Source organism: Gaeumannomyces tritici (genome assembly GCF_000145635.1).
Source record: "Gaeumannomyces tritici R3-111a-1 unplaced genomic scaffold supercont2.5, whole genome shotgun sequence".
NCBI classification, from domain to species: domain Eukaryota; kingdom Fungi; phylum Ascomycota; class Sordariomycetes; order Magnaporthales; family Magnaporthaceae; genus Gaeumannomyces; species Gaeumannomyces tritici.
This window is the reverse complement of record NW_008804549.1, coordinates 3,129,996-3,144,547: the sequence shown is the minus strand read 5'-3', so window position 1 is coordinate 3,144,547 and position 14,552 is coordinate 3,129,996. Positions and strand designations below refer to the sequence as shown.

The 14,552-nt window shown below is 31.2% G+C and overlaps 1 pseudogene across 1 annotated transcript; it reads left to right on the top strand.

The window, feature by feature from the left end:
- Positions 1 to 10,603: 10,603 nt before the first annotated feature.
- Positions 10,604 to 10,675, top strand: GGTG_20200 (annotated as a pseudogene). Its single transcript has one exon. The product of its transcript is annotated as a tRNA-OTHER (tRNA).
- Positions 10,676 to 14,552: the final 3,877 nt, after the last annotated feature.

The following is a 14,552-nucleotide window of genomic DNA, read 5'->3' as shown; positions in this document are numbered from 1 at the left end:
GCGGCTTTATCGGCCCTTTGCAAAAGGGGCTGCACGCAAAAGGACGGTTAATTCCCGGGTAAAGCCTTTACGAGCAATCGAGCGTAAAAAAAAGTAAGCGTTAGCTAAAGCGGTTTAACACCGCTACGGAAGCGCACCGTTAAAAAGGCGGAAACGCAAGCATAAAGTTTTTCCTTTTTAAGCCCAACCCAAAGGTTTTCCCCCATTTGCATGTATTTAACCGCAGCATTAAAGTTTTTTCCATAAATATAATAGCGTATAAATACAAATTATATTTATATTTTAATAAAGGAAAAGGTAATAAAACGCTAAATAAAATAATTCGAAAATTTAGCAAAGTACGATTTTACAATTAAATAAAAGCTAAAATACCGGAACCCCGCGGATAATTTGTTAAAACGTTTTTAAAATATGCCCGTAAACGGGAAAACCAATATAACAAAAAAAAAATTCCAAAGCAATTTATTAGCCAAATTTTAAAAAGCAACTTACGTAAAAATAACCATTATTAAAAAAAATACCAAAATAATATTAAAGCGCATTTTTAAAGCATAAATAAAAAACAATTTCGTTTAAAGCGGTATTTGGAAAAGCAAATTTAACGTTTAAAAAATTAACAACGGTTTGTTTAAATACAAAAAAAAGTTTAAATTCCAAATTTAGCGCCGTTATAACGGGCAATGCTTTAAAAACAATATAATAACTTAACGGGGGGTTACAAAAGCATAACCAAAATTTTAAAAAAGCTTAAACGGCAATTTAAATAACCGGGTATAGTTAAAAACGTACGCAAATACGTACAAACGTATTAAATATGCTCGTAAACGAAACCGAAAATACAAGCATTTTACGGGTTGTTAATACTATTGTTTGTACCAAACCGCCCAAAATAAAAGCTATCGATAAATTTTATTAAAAAGCTTTTAACGTTAATAAATGGAACCGGCAAAAAGCGCAACGCAATATTAATAATAATAAACCGGTTTACCAAATATAGCTTTTTTATTTTAACGTTTACGAAATTAACCAATAAAAAATTAAAAAGCTTTTTATTTGCATACGTTTAAAAATTGTTAAAAATACCCAAAGGAATTATATTAAACCGAAACAAGCTATTTACAAACGGGTATTAAATAAATTTCGCCGGACATTTAAAGGTTACGGAAAGGTTTTTAACGGCGTACTACCCGCAAATTAACGGGCAAACGGAACGGACAAACCAAGCAATAAAGCATTATTTCCGGTGCTTTTATTGTAAAAAGCAAAACGATTAAACGTTGCTATTGCATTTAATAACGTAAATGCACAATATAAGCGTGCATTTGGGGTTGCAAAAAACCTTAGCGTTTTTGTAACAGGTCCCAAACCTGCCTAACGCGCCCCGACCGTGCGCGGCGGCCAACACCGCCACGCACGGCCGAAGCACGTGCGGCTGCACGTAACCCGCACGGGCCGTTAATTTACCTAAATAGCGTTCCTCTCGTTGGCCCTGCGGGGGCCCGACGAAAGGAGCCGATTATCAAATTCTTTTACCTTACGCGCGCACCTTTTGGGTGCACCCTGTGCCTTTAACAAAGGGCTACTAAATAATAGCAACTTTTCGTTAAAATCCTAAACCTATATTCTTTCGAAAATTTTTAAGGAAAAACAAAAACGCGTTGTGCCGGTTGCTAGCAAGGCACCCAGCCGTTAATTAACCGCTTTTTAACCCTTTCAACCCCGCAAACAACAACAACAACAAGCAAAAAGTACACGAACAAGCTAATTTGCAATATTTAACGGTTATTGGCGTATAATCGAATATTACCAATAACAGCACGAAAACGCGGGCCAAAATGCGAAAAAAAACCCCACCAAACCCAACACGTAACCCAATACCGTCCCCAATCCCAACAATTTTAAACCCCGCATTTATTAACTTAACTTTTTTTTCCGTTAAAAAAAACCTTATTACTTACAATTAATTACAATTTTTTTTTTTGGTTTAAAAGAAAAAAACGCGAAAAAAAGCCGCTTTTTTTTAACACAAATAAAGCAACCAATTCCTTATTAATTAAGCTATTCCTATACCCCCCAAAAGCAATTAATTACCGTTTTTGGAACAAAAACAAAAAGTTAAATTAGTATTCGAATTTTTTAATAACGAATTAATAACAAGCATTGGTTAAATGGCAAAGCTTTCCAAATTGTAATTGCAAGCTTTTAAAAAAAAGGTTTAACGGTTCGAATTAAATACCGGAAGCTTTCCCGCTTATTAAGTTTTAAATAACCATATCCTTAAAAGTTAATACCAGGTTTAAATTAAGCTTTGGGGCTTAACGTTAATGCTTATACAAACCGCAGCTTTAACGTTAACAATCGCCGGCTTAAAATTTCCGGCAATAATACAAACAACGGTATTAGCGTTGGCAAACGCAAATTTGAAATTTTAGCAATTACAAAAAACAAATGTAACATTAACCGCTTTTTTATATAGCCCATTAACAAACCCAAACAAATTACAAGCATTATTGGTACCGAAAGCACCGAAACCAATGCAAATAAAAAAAGTAACTAAAAATTTTTTAACAAAACGAATTAAACGATAGCTATTTATTATAATTAACCGGAATTCCCGTATTACCGGTACAAAAACCCCAAAACCCGCTACAAACCATTTACGTTCGATAACATTTATTAAGCTACCCCCAAACAATACAACGGTTACAAACATACTAAATGTTTGGAAATTTAGCGTTACGAAACCCAATAAATAGCAAAAACTTAAATTATTCGTTGCTAGCACTTTTACAAAAGCGGAGCAAGCAAAAGCGGGTACGGTAATAAAAACAAATTAATTAAAAGTTCCAAATTGGAACGCAAGCATTAAATATATAAAGTTAAAAAATAAACAAATTAAAACCGTTATTCCATTACTACCTTTAAAAAGGCCGGTACGTAAGCTTCGGCATTAAAATAAATAACAAAAAATATTGGGCAAAAGGGATACAACGGCGGGCTTTGCTAATAGCGTTGCTAATGGCAAAAGCTTTGCAACCAACGGTAAAAATACCGCAATAAATCCGCTTCCTTTTACAAATCCGCTTTTTCCCCCGCCTTTACTTAATTTAACGGAAAAAAAACTAACGCGGATCGTTATATAAATAATGGAACAATTAATTAGTATAGCAATAAATAAATTGCCAAACATTTTCCAACGCTTTTAGCCTTTGCCCGAAAGCGGTACCGAAAAAAGCAATAACGGGTTTAACAATTGGAAATTAATTTACATATTTCGGTTTTGGCTTAACGTTAATACGAAAAAATACCCAACCGGAAATTTATTTTCCGTTGGTTAAATTATTTATTACCAAAGCGCGCATTTATTTTATTTGCACATTTAAAAACAAACCAACGTAAATGCGGCTAAACGTACGATTATAAAAAAAAACCTTTACGAATTTTTTGTAAAAAACGTACAAATTTAATACATAAGCTAATTTTCGATATTAAAAAAAACAATTTTAAAAAAAACTTAAACAATTAGTGTTACGTTATTATTACCAAATTTAAAAAGGATAAGCTAACAATTAAAAAAAAGCTAAATAACAAAGTTTACACCGCTAAAAAAATTAAAGCAAAAGTTACCGTTAAAAAGTACGCTATAACCAAAATGCGTTTAGCAAAAAAATATTTTAAAGAATTAAACCCGGATAAATACAAATTCCTGTTAAAAGTGTACGAAAGGATTTACCCCCCGTTGCAACAAATTATAAGCAAGCCTTAACCAAGCATAACGGTTTTACAATTTTTCGTGCATTTCGAAAAAGTTGCTACAACGCACAAAAACGTCGTTACTAACCAAAACCCAAAAAGTTTTCCAGCACGTTAGGAAACGGGCTTTAGCAAAATGGATACATAATTTTACTAACCGAAAGCCTTTTTACCCCTTTTGCTAAAAATTGCAATTTATTACGGCAAAAAAAGCGTTTCAAACGAAAACGAAAACGAAGCTTATTGGTAAAAAAAGGATCGAAAAAACCAATATTCGCAAAAATACTAATAACGAACAAGTAGTAATTACAAGCTTTACGGTAATAAACGGGAGCTTTAATACCAATTAAATAAGTACGGTTAAAAAAAAAGCGTTACCAAAATTAACAACGGCAATTTGGCAAACCAACGAACGGCAATCGTTAAAAATTTTATAACAAAAGCAAAGGCCGTAAATTCCGTAATAAATAAAATAACCTTTGCGGCAATTAAAATAATTTTTGCGGCAATTGAAATAATAAACGTTATAACGGAAATTTTAATTAATACGAAAAACAAAAACGCAAAAAAAAAAAGTTAATTAACGCCGCAAATATTACGAAAGGAATAATGCTTTTTACCAGGATAATGCCGTTGCGGTTTATAACGATAACATCGATAAAAAAGCCAAAAAAGCCAACTTAACAAAGCAAAAATACTATGCAATTAATAAATTTGTTACAAAGGAAAAAGTAAATATTTATTATTAAAAAAAAACGCCAAAAGCGCTATTAAAATTAAAAATGCTATTATTTTTACTTACATTTGTTCCTTTTATACAAACAATTTTTAACCTTAGCAATAAAAAAAAAAATTTACGAAAAGCGAAAAAAACCATTTTACCGGTATTGGAAATGCACTAAAGGTTTTTAAATAAAAAGGAATTTAAAAAACCACGTTAAAACCAATTTATATTAAAAACCAAATAAGCAATAAATAAAGTTAGGAAAAAAATAAAAAAAGTACCTACAAATAACTTTATGCTAAGCAAAAAAATACGAAAAAACCCAAAAGCATTAAGCAATTTGCAAAAAAGCGCCAAAAAAAAACGAGCGAACCAATATCCTTAAAAACGCCGAAAAATGGAACGCATACGTACTTAACAAAAAATACCAATACGACCCCGTAATCCATGCGAACGTAATACCCGAAAACAATAGCTTTGGCCGCAAGCAATACTTAATCGTTCCGTTAGTTACAAAGCACGGCCAAACGTTAATTTGTTTCGATACGGGGGCCAACGGTATAATAATTAATAAGGATTAGCTAAAATAGCATTTTTTAAAAGCCAAAATTTAATACCAAAAATCGAAACCGATAAAAAGGATTACTAAAAAAAAGGTAAATTTTAGCTAAAAAGCAAAATTTAATTTGTTAATTAACGGTACGATCGAAAAAAAAGCAAAAATCGAAATGGTTAAAATAAACGCGTGGATTATTAACAATTTACGTTCCAATTTTTTGCTAGGATCGAATTTTTTTAACCCGTACAAAGCGGTAATAAATTACAATACCAAAATTTATACTTTAAAATTATGCGCGAATTTGGTAATACTTTTTACGCTATTAAATAAAGCGGCGCCAATCCATAAAAAGGTAATTGCGGCAAAACGAATGGTAATGTTACCGCATATAGCTATACCAATTCCAATAGCATACGCTTTCGTATTACCCGTTAATAAAAATAGCACAAAACGGAATTACGTTTTTAAACCAATAACGAACGGCATAATAGCGCAATTTGTAAAATTTAATTTAAAAGCAATTATGGTTTTTAATAACATTAACAAACTTTTAAAAATTGGGAAAAAGCATAAGGTTAGTTACATTTGGAATTTTAATTTTAACGGTTACATTAAAACAAATTAAATTACCGTTAACGCAATTTAATTAGCAACGGATTGCTAAAAAGGCAACGAATTTTTAATAAACGAAATAAAAGCAATTATGTTTAAAACCGAAAAAAAAATCTTTTACATTTGCACGGAAACGGAAAAGCTTAAGGTGCAATTGTTAAAGCTAAATAAGCAGCGCCTCGCGTTAAAGCTTTTAAATAAGCTTAACAAATACAAAAAGCCTTTATTGCAATTGGAAGCTTTATACAAAATACCGTTGGTAAAAACGAAAAAAAGGGTAACAATAGCAAAAATAATATTTACAAAACGCTTTGCCAAAATTATCGACGGATACGAAATATAGGGAAATTTGGAAATGGTACGCATAATAAAAAACGAAATAATACGCATTAAATTGGCAAACGGCTAGCAAAAAGCAAAAGTAAGCTTTGCTAAATATCCTTTTAGCACCAAAAACGATAAAGTAATTAACGAAAAGCTTAGCAATATAAAAAAATAAAGAAAAATAAGCAAAATTACCTGGCTTACCCCATTTAAATGCTTTATTTTTGTAATGTAACAAATTATTAACGGAAAAAAAAAACGCATAGTAATTAACATACAAAAGCTTAACCAGTAAATTATCGACGATAATTACCCAATGCCATACGTAAATAAAGTAATAGCAAAATTAAAAGGAAAAAAATGGTATTTAGCATTTAATGCAATATTATTTTTTTACTAGCTATTTGTTTAACTTCCATATCGAAAAAGGATAACTTTAGTATTATTAAAAGGATTGGAAATAAGCTACGTTATTTTAATAAAATTTAAAAACAATCCAGCATTTGCCCAAAAATAAATGGACAAAAAGTTCGGAAACATGCTTTTTGTTAAAGCTTACATTAACAACATTATGGTTTTTAATAATTTTGCAAAAAAACACGTTTAGCACGTTAAAGCATTACTAAAACGGTGCTAATAATTAAACTTAAGCCTTAATCCCGAAAAGTTATTTTGTAAGTTCCCATTAATAAAATGTTTAGGGTTTATAATTAACGAAAACCACGTGTAAACGACAAAAAAAAGGTAAAAACTATTAAAAAGTTGGAAATGCTTGTAACGTTAAATTTTTTTAAAACATTTATCGGCATAACAAAATTCCTTAAGCAATATATACCTTGGTACGCCAAAAAAATAAAGCTATTGGAAAAAAAAAGCGGCATTGCTAAAAACAAGCCGATTGTGCAACAAGCTTTTGCAGGGGGCGTTAAAGCTTGTTAAAAAAAAGTACACGTTAAAAATTGCTTTTAAACCAACGGATATTAAAAGGAAAGCATTTAAAATTGTTAAAAAATAATTGGGCGATATTTAATACTTAATACATTTTTAACCCAAACGCTTAATTTTTTTTAAAATAAACGCATTTAAGCAAAAAAGCATGGGAATAATGCTATTCCACGTCGAAAAAAACACGTAAAACGGTTAACGGATACCAAGCACAAACGTCCAACCAATCCTTTATTTAAGCAGGTTGTTGTTAATTGCCAAGCTAAAGTACCAAGCGATAAAGCTGGAAATAGCATGCTTGGTATACGCGTATCGCAAATTAAAAGCAACGATGCACTTATTTAATTACCTTATTACAATGTTTATAAATTACAAATTCACTAAAAGCATTGTTAAATAAATAAACCTTAAAATAATAAACCTTAATAAAGCCAATACCCGGTTAATAATGGCGGCGGTTTATTTATTACAATATAAATTAATGGTAAAGCATATACCGGGAAAAACCAATTTGGTACCGAACGCTTTATCCAAATTGCTAGCAAACAAAAACAGTAAATAAATGCTTAAAAAGTTCGACAAATTCGGTAACATTTAAAGTAAGTTTGGATATTGGCAAAAAGAAATCGATGTAACCGAAAAAACGAAGGAAAAAATCCGGAAAGGATATTAAGCAAATCGGAAATACAAAAGCATTATAACTAAATTGGAAGTACAAAAAAGCAAGGACAATAAAATAAAGCAACGAATAGCAAAAAAAGAAAAAGCACGAAAAAGCGTAAAAGCTAAGCTTGTAAAAAAGGGAAAGCTGGATAAAGTAACAAATAACCCCTTTCCAAATTAACCATTCCGGAAATTTCCCGCACTATATGCATTAAAAAACGGACTTTTGTACCACCATTATTACAACGGCAAAAACTTGTATATTTCCGGCAATATAATGCCGAACGTATTGCGTAGGGTGCATAACGAAGCGGGATATATAAAAGCAATAAAAATAATGAACGAATTTAAAGGATTTACATTTGCTTATAAAAAATAAAAGGTAAAACGTTAATTAACAAATTGCTTTTAATGCCGAACAATTGATATTAATAAATTTAAAGCAAAAGGAAAAGCTTAATTTATTCGCTTTCCACCGAAACCTTTTTATATTATTACGATCGATTTTGTAATGGCATTGCTAAAAGAACCCGTTAGCAACGGCAATTGTTAGAAAAATACATACGATAGCTTAATAACGGTAACATGCAAGTTTTTAAAAAGGGTATTAATTATTCCAGGCCAAATAATTAATATAGCAAAAATATAAGCAAAGCAATTGTTAAAAATGCTTAAATTATGCGATTGGGGCATTTCGAAAGTAATAATTTCGGATAAAAACTTAAAGTTTACAAGCGATTTTTAAAAAGGTTTATTTAAAAAATTAAAAACCAAATTTAAATTTTTTACGTTATACCATTTTTAAATAAACGGGCAATTAAAAAAAACAAACCAATAAGTTAAAATTGCTATTCGATATTTGTTAGCGCTAAATTTACATGCAAAATGGCCGGAAGCATTGTTAATAATACAGCACATCATTAACAATATTAAAGCAGCAAAAGCAAAAAGGTTTCCCAATAAATTCGTATACGGAATTAAGCCATTTGCTTCGATAAATTTGGTAAAGCTAAAGGAAGCTACGCCGAATTTGGATAAATTAAAAGATTAATACGCTAAAAAGGCAATAAAAGCAACAAATTGGATAGCAACAACAAGCAAATTCCAATACAATAATATTTATAACCCAATAAAGTTTAAGGTTAAAAATAAAATGTATTTGCAATTATACAAAGGATATAATTTTTTAAAAAAATTAAGGAAAAAGTTTTTCCCGCAAAAAGCCGGCCCTTTTACAATAACAAAAAAGGTATATAACTTTGCGTACAAATTAAATTTTTTAGCATTTTAAAAAATTTATCCTATCGTTTTAATTTTGCAATTAGCACCAGCACCCGTTAAAAACTAATTCGATCGAATAATACCGTTACCGGGAAAAATCGAAATCGAAAAAAACGACAAAAAATAGCACTTATACAAATTCGAAAACATTATCGATAAAAAGCAAAGAAAATACCGCGGAAAACCAACTACAAAGTATTTAGTAAAATATTTAAAATAAAAACCCAAATTTAATAAATAGCAATTGGAAAAAGCTTTGGTTTAAACGGTTTCCAAATTAATCGAAAAATATAAAAAAAAGGTTTTCCCGGGGCAAATCCCATTAAAAAAAAACAAAAAAAAAAACCGAAAAAAGTTACGCAAAAAGCAATAAAAAAATTAACGCCGCCAATAAAGCTTTTACCGGCGAAAATTTGCATAAGGCTAAAAAACAAAATCCAACAAAAAAAAGGAAATATAACCATTTAAATTGCAATTACCAGCAATATTTTTTAAATTAAAAATCGATATTTCCCTTACATCGCGCTTAAATTGCCGTTAACAAAAAAAAATAATTCCGGATTTTTAGCAAGCGAAGTAAAATTTTAGCATACAAATTATTTAATAATTAAAAAACCAACGCTACAATAAAAACAACAAGCATTTAATAACAAACAACCGCATAGAAAAACAATAAACGCAATTATCCTTTATCCAGCAAATACTAAAAAATAACAATCCGTTAATTAACCCAAACAATTAATTCGATAGCAATAAGCAATTGGCCCGCCCGCCCGTTTACGGTAAATAATAATCGCTAGCCATTAAAAATAGCCCAAACATTTTTTCCAATAACCCAGCCATTCCCAACGGCTTAAACATTTTCGCTAGCCCGAACATTCCAATTTATAACAAAAAAAAAGCAATTATAAAAGCAATTAAAAAAGCTATTAACAAATTAAGCTTTGGTAACGAATTGCATTATAAAGCGTTACGAAAATCCCGCAAAATTACGAAAATCGAAAAATAAACGTACGCTTGGTACCAAAATTAACATTAAAGCAAAAGCTAAAATTATATAGCACTAAAACCGATAGCAAAAAAGCACGTTAATAAAATGCCGCTATTAAAAAACAAAGCTTAAGCACAAATTTTAGCGGCAATTAAAAATAGGGTACTATTAATAGTAAACGAAAAAAGCGCATTTAATAAATGGTATAACAATGCAAAAAAACCCGGAATGCAATTACCGTACCAAAAAAAATGCGCCGAAAAAACGATATTAAATTACGTTGCTAAATTATAAGAAAAAATCGGCAATATGCAAATAATAACGAAAGCAAAAGCAATTGCATAAATTAACGATATGCTTTACTTAAACGTGGAAATAGCAAAAAACCAAATCGAAAAATTCGCAACTTTTAAAAACGAATTTATTAAACAATAAAATTTGCTGGAAAGTAATAAAAAAATGTTACCGGAAGCGCAAATTTTGTAAACGTTTTTAAGCAAAAGGGCTATTTTAAATGCTTTTAATTGCGAATAAAATAACGAAAACGCGAACATTGCGAACGTGCTAAACAATAAAATAATTTATTTAAATATTAACAAAAAAATTATATACGTTATAAGAAAATTATTATACGATAAAAACCCGGCATTAATTTTTTACGATAACAATTGGCTAAAAAATAAGCTAAAAAAAAGTTATTCGAAAACGTTGAACCAAAAAATACCGATGGCGTTTTAAATATAATTTTACCGGCCTCGTGGTGCAGTGGCTCTGCACCAGGCCGGTCCCGCCAAGACCACGGGTTCGAATCCCGTCGAAACTACAAAGGACTTTTTGTTCTTCAACCGCCCGCTTTGCTGGGCCGGAAAAAGAAAGGGGCCGCCCCGCTAACGGGCTTTGCCCGAATTAATTTTTACCCACGCACAATTAATTAACAATTCCGACAATTAATTCGATTCCAACCCTTCCAACCCCAACCCTTCCTAACCCTTTTCGTACCATTTTAAAAGCCTAAAATGCAAAAGGTTAAGCCAAAGAAAAGGTAACGGGAAAGCCTTTGGAAAGGCCCAACCTTACCCCAACAAGCGCACGCATAAACCAACGAATTTAATTACCATCCCTTTTTTTTTAAATATTAATTACAAGCTTTAGCCCTTTTGCAACCTTTAGCCCCAATTCCAACCTTACCGCCCCAAATAGCCCAAAACGCAAAAGGTTAAGCTAATAGGACGGTAACGGGAAGAAAAAGGGCCGGGTGCTAAAAGGACCAAATTAAATGCGTGGGAAAGCCCTTTAAGCGCTTTAAACAAGCTTAAGCAAAAAAACCGGCAAAAAACCCTTTTAACCGAAATGGACCCAATTCGTAGCCCCCCCGGCAAAAAGGCCAGTTTGGCAAATCGAATAACAAACCAACCAATTAACCATAAGCAAACAAAACGCGGCTTTATCGGCCCTTTGCAAAAGGGGCTGCACGCGGGAAAACGGTTAATTTCCGGGTAAAGCCCTTACGAGCAATTAAATGTGGAAAAAAGTAAGCGTTAGCCAAAGCGGTTTAACACCGTTACGAAAGCGCACCGCTAAAAAGGCGGAAACGCAAGTATAAGGTTTTTCCTTTTTAAGCTTAACCCAAAGGTTTTCCCCCATTTGCATGTACTTAACCGCAACATTAAAGTTTTTTCCATAAACATAATAGCGTATAAATACAAATATAATTTTACCTACGTTACCTAAAAGGATTTAACGTTTAACAACGAAAAAAATCGCTAAATTTATAAAAGTAACAAAAATTGAAATGTTCGATACGGGCACCGGAAAATTAGCAACGGGAAAGCTAACCCCCGTTAAAAAAGGATACAAATAGCCAAAGTTATCGTGCTTAACAAACGAAAACGAAAATTTCGTAGCAATAACAACGATTGCGCTTTATTATTAGCGAAACGAACCAAAGCAATAAGGCCCGTTCGTTTAATAATATTGCTATACCAAAAAAAAAAACAATAAAGCACAAAATGTAACGAAAATTACCGAAATTCGAAAGGATTGCAGCCATTGCAACATGCTTTAAAAAAACGCAAATAATTAAAAAAAAGAAATAAAACGCTTGGAATAAAGTTATGCAAAAAAACGAAACGATTATTTTTAGTTATAACACTTTAAAATGGATTAATATCCAAAGCAAAATGATATTAGCCAAAATAATATTAAAACAAAAAGCAATGTTAATAATAAAGAAAAAATTAAAAAAAATTGGCATAAAAGCAATATTAAATAAAGATTTCGAACCAAAAAATTTTTCCAATTTCGATTTCAAAACCGCTAAATGGATTGTAACGGGATTGAAAAACGTTAAAAAGGCGCAGGACTTAATGGTAAAAAATAAACGGCTAAAGCTTACTTCCGTTACGAAATACCCCATAACAAAAAAAAAGGAATTTTAATTACGGCAAGCAAAAGCAACGATAATACGAACAAAAAAAACGATAGCAAAAAAAGTATTAATAAAAACGATAAAAAAAAAAAAAAAGGCAAAAGCAATTAAAAAATTTAAAAAAATAGTACAAATTATTTTAAAATAAACAATAACCGTCGAAACCAAAATAAAAAAGGTTTACAACGCTAATAATATTAAAAATAAAACGAAAGCAACGGAAAAGGCTAAAATATACGTGGCTAACGCTATATTAACGGCAAAGCAAAAACGAAAAAACGCAGCAAAAATCACAATAAAGCAACGCCGGCATTAATAATAATTAATTTAGCAACTTAACGGGTTACAAAATGCATGGATAAAATTGCGGCAATAATTTTTTTAGCAAAAAAAATATAAAAAAGCCCGAAAAAAAAAGCAAATACAATGCGAAATTGGTTTTAACATATTACGAGCAATATAAAAAACAAGGCTTAACGGGTTTAACAAGCTATAAAACCGGCGGGAATTTTCCAAATTCGATATTGCAAACATTATTAATTATCCAAACGAAAAAAAAAATACCGTACAAAAGCTAATTAAATGGGCCGTTAACGCTTAAAAAGCAATTTATAACCCTAAAAATATAACCGAAATAATTAATTTGCTAAACGTTTTAAAAGCAAACGTTAAACATGTTAAAAAAAAGCACCCAATACAGTAAGCATAAATATATTTGTATAAAATAATGCGGGAAAAAGCGGGTTTTTTAAACGTAATGCTAGCAATTTATTGCTATATAATGGTTTTGTATATCCGCGTGTACCTAACGGTACGCTTAGGAAGCGGCTGGGGTACCAACAAAGCAAGCTATTGCTTGCTTTAGCACGGAATCTTCGGTAACCATTACGTATAATACAATAAAACGAAATGGTATACAATATAAATACAAAAAAGTCGTTAAGCGTTTCGATAATTAATTAAAAAGGAAATTTTTTTCATTTAACCGGTAAAAATGAAAAACAAAAAGGAAAAAAAAAATCCAATTTAAAAATAATATTAAACGATAACCAAAAAGCATTTAAGCAAACGTATAAAATGGTAATAAATTAAGTAAAGTTAAAACGGATAAAAAAATAAAAGAAAAAGGAGGAATTAAAACGAGTATAATTACTAATAATTAACAAAAACCGGTTACAGCAATGTATTTAATTACTAAATTTGCAAAGGATAAAAAGTTAGCAACTTTACGGAAAACAAAAAGTCGAAAACTGGCCGAAATACAGCGGGAACAAGGTATTAACAGGTTTGCAAAAAATAAAAAGTCGATAAAGGCATTGACATTTATAAATAAGGGGCAAATGATAGGTTCCAAACCTGCTTAACGCGCCCCAACCGTGCGCGGCGGCCGATACCGCCACGTACGGCCGAAGTACGTGCGGCTGCACGTAACCCGCACGGGCCGTTAATTTATTTAGATAGCGTTCCTTTCGTTGGCTTTGCGGGGGCCCAACGAAAGGAGCCGATTATTAAATTCTTTCACCTTACGCGCGCACCCTTTGGGTGCACCCTGTGCCTTTAACAAAGGGCTACCATTTTGCTAATAAGGTTTTATTTGCAAAAATTTTATAATTTTTAGGTAATTAAAAAAAAGCTTTAATAACGGTTAAAATTAAAGCGGGGGCTTTGGAAATAATTAAAAAGCAAGCCAAAAAATTGCTGGAAAAAGCAAATAATATGTATAAAAAATATTACGATAAAAGCAAAACCCTGGTGCTTTTCGGGGTAAAAAATTAAGTATTGCTAAATACGGCAAATATTAAAATAAAAAGGCTTTTAAAAAAATTATTAAATAAATGGCTAAAACTTTTCCAAATTACGGAAATGGTTGGGTTAGCCGGTTTAGCGTTCCGGTTAAAGCTTTTGGTAAATTACCGGATACATAACGTATTCCCGGCAAATTTATTGCGGGCGTTTAAAAAAAGGCCCGGTAAAAAACCAAAAAATAAAAAACCAAAAATCGAAAAAAAAAAAAAAATCGCTTCGAAATAAAGGCTTTGCTAAAATATAAAAAGCTTTTGCGAAAACGAAAATATTTAATTAAATGGATAAATTACGATAAATTAAAAAATTCGTAAATTTTAAAAAGGGATATTACGAAAAAAATTGTTTAAACGTATAAAACAAATTTATTGGAAGCAAGCTTACAAAATAAGGAAAATACCGAACTTTAGCGGGTAAATACCCGGAAAGGACGGGGGTATTACAAAAAAGGAATAACAAAAGCTAAAAA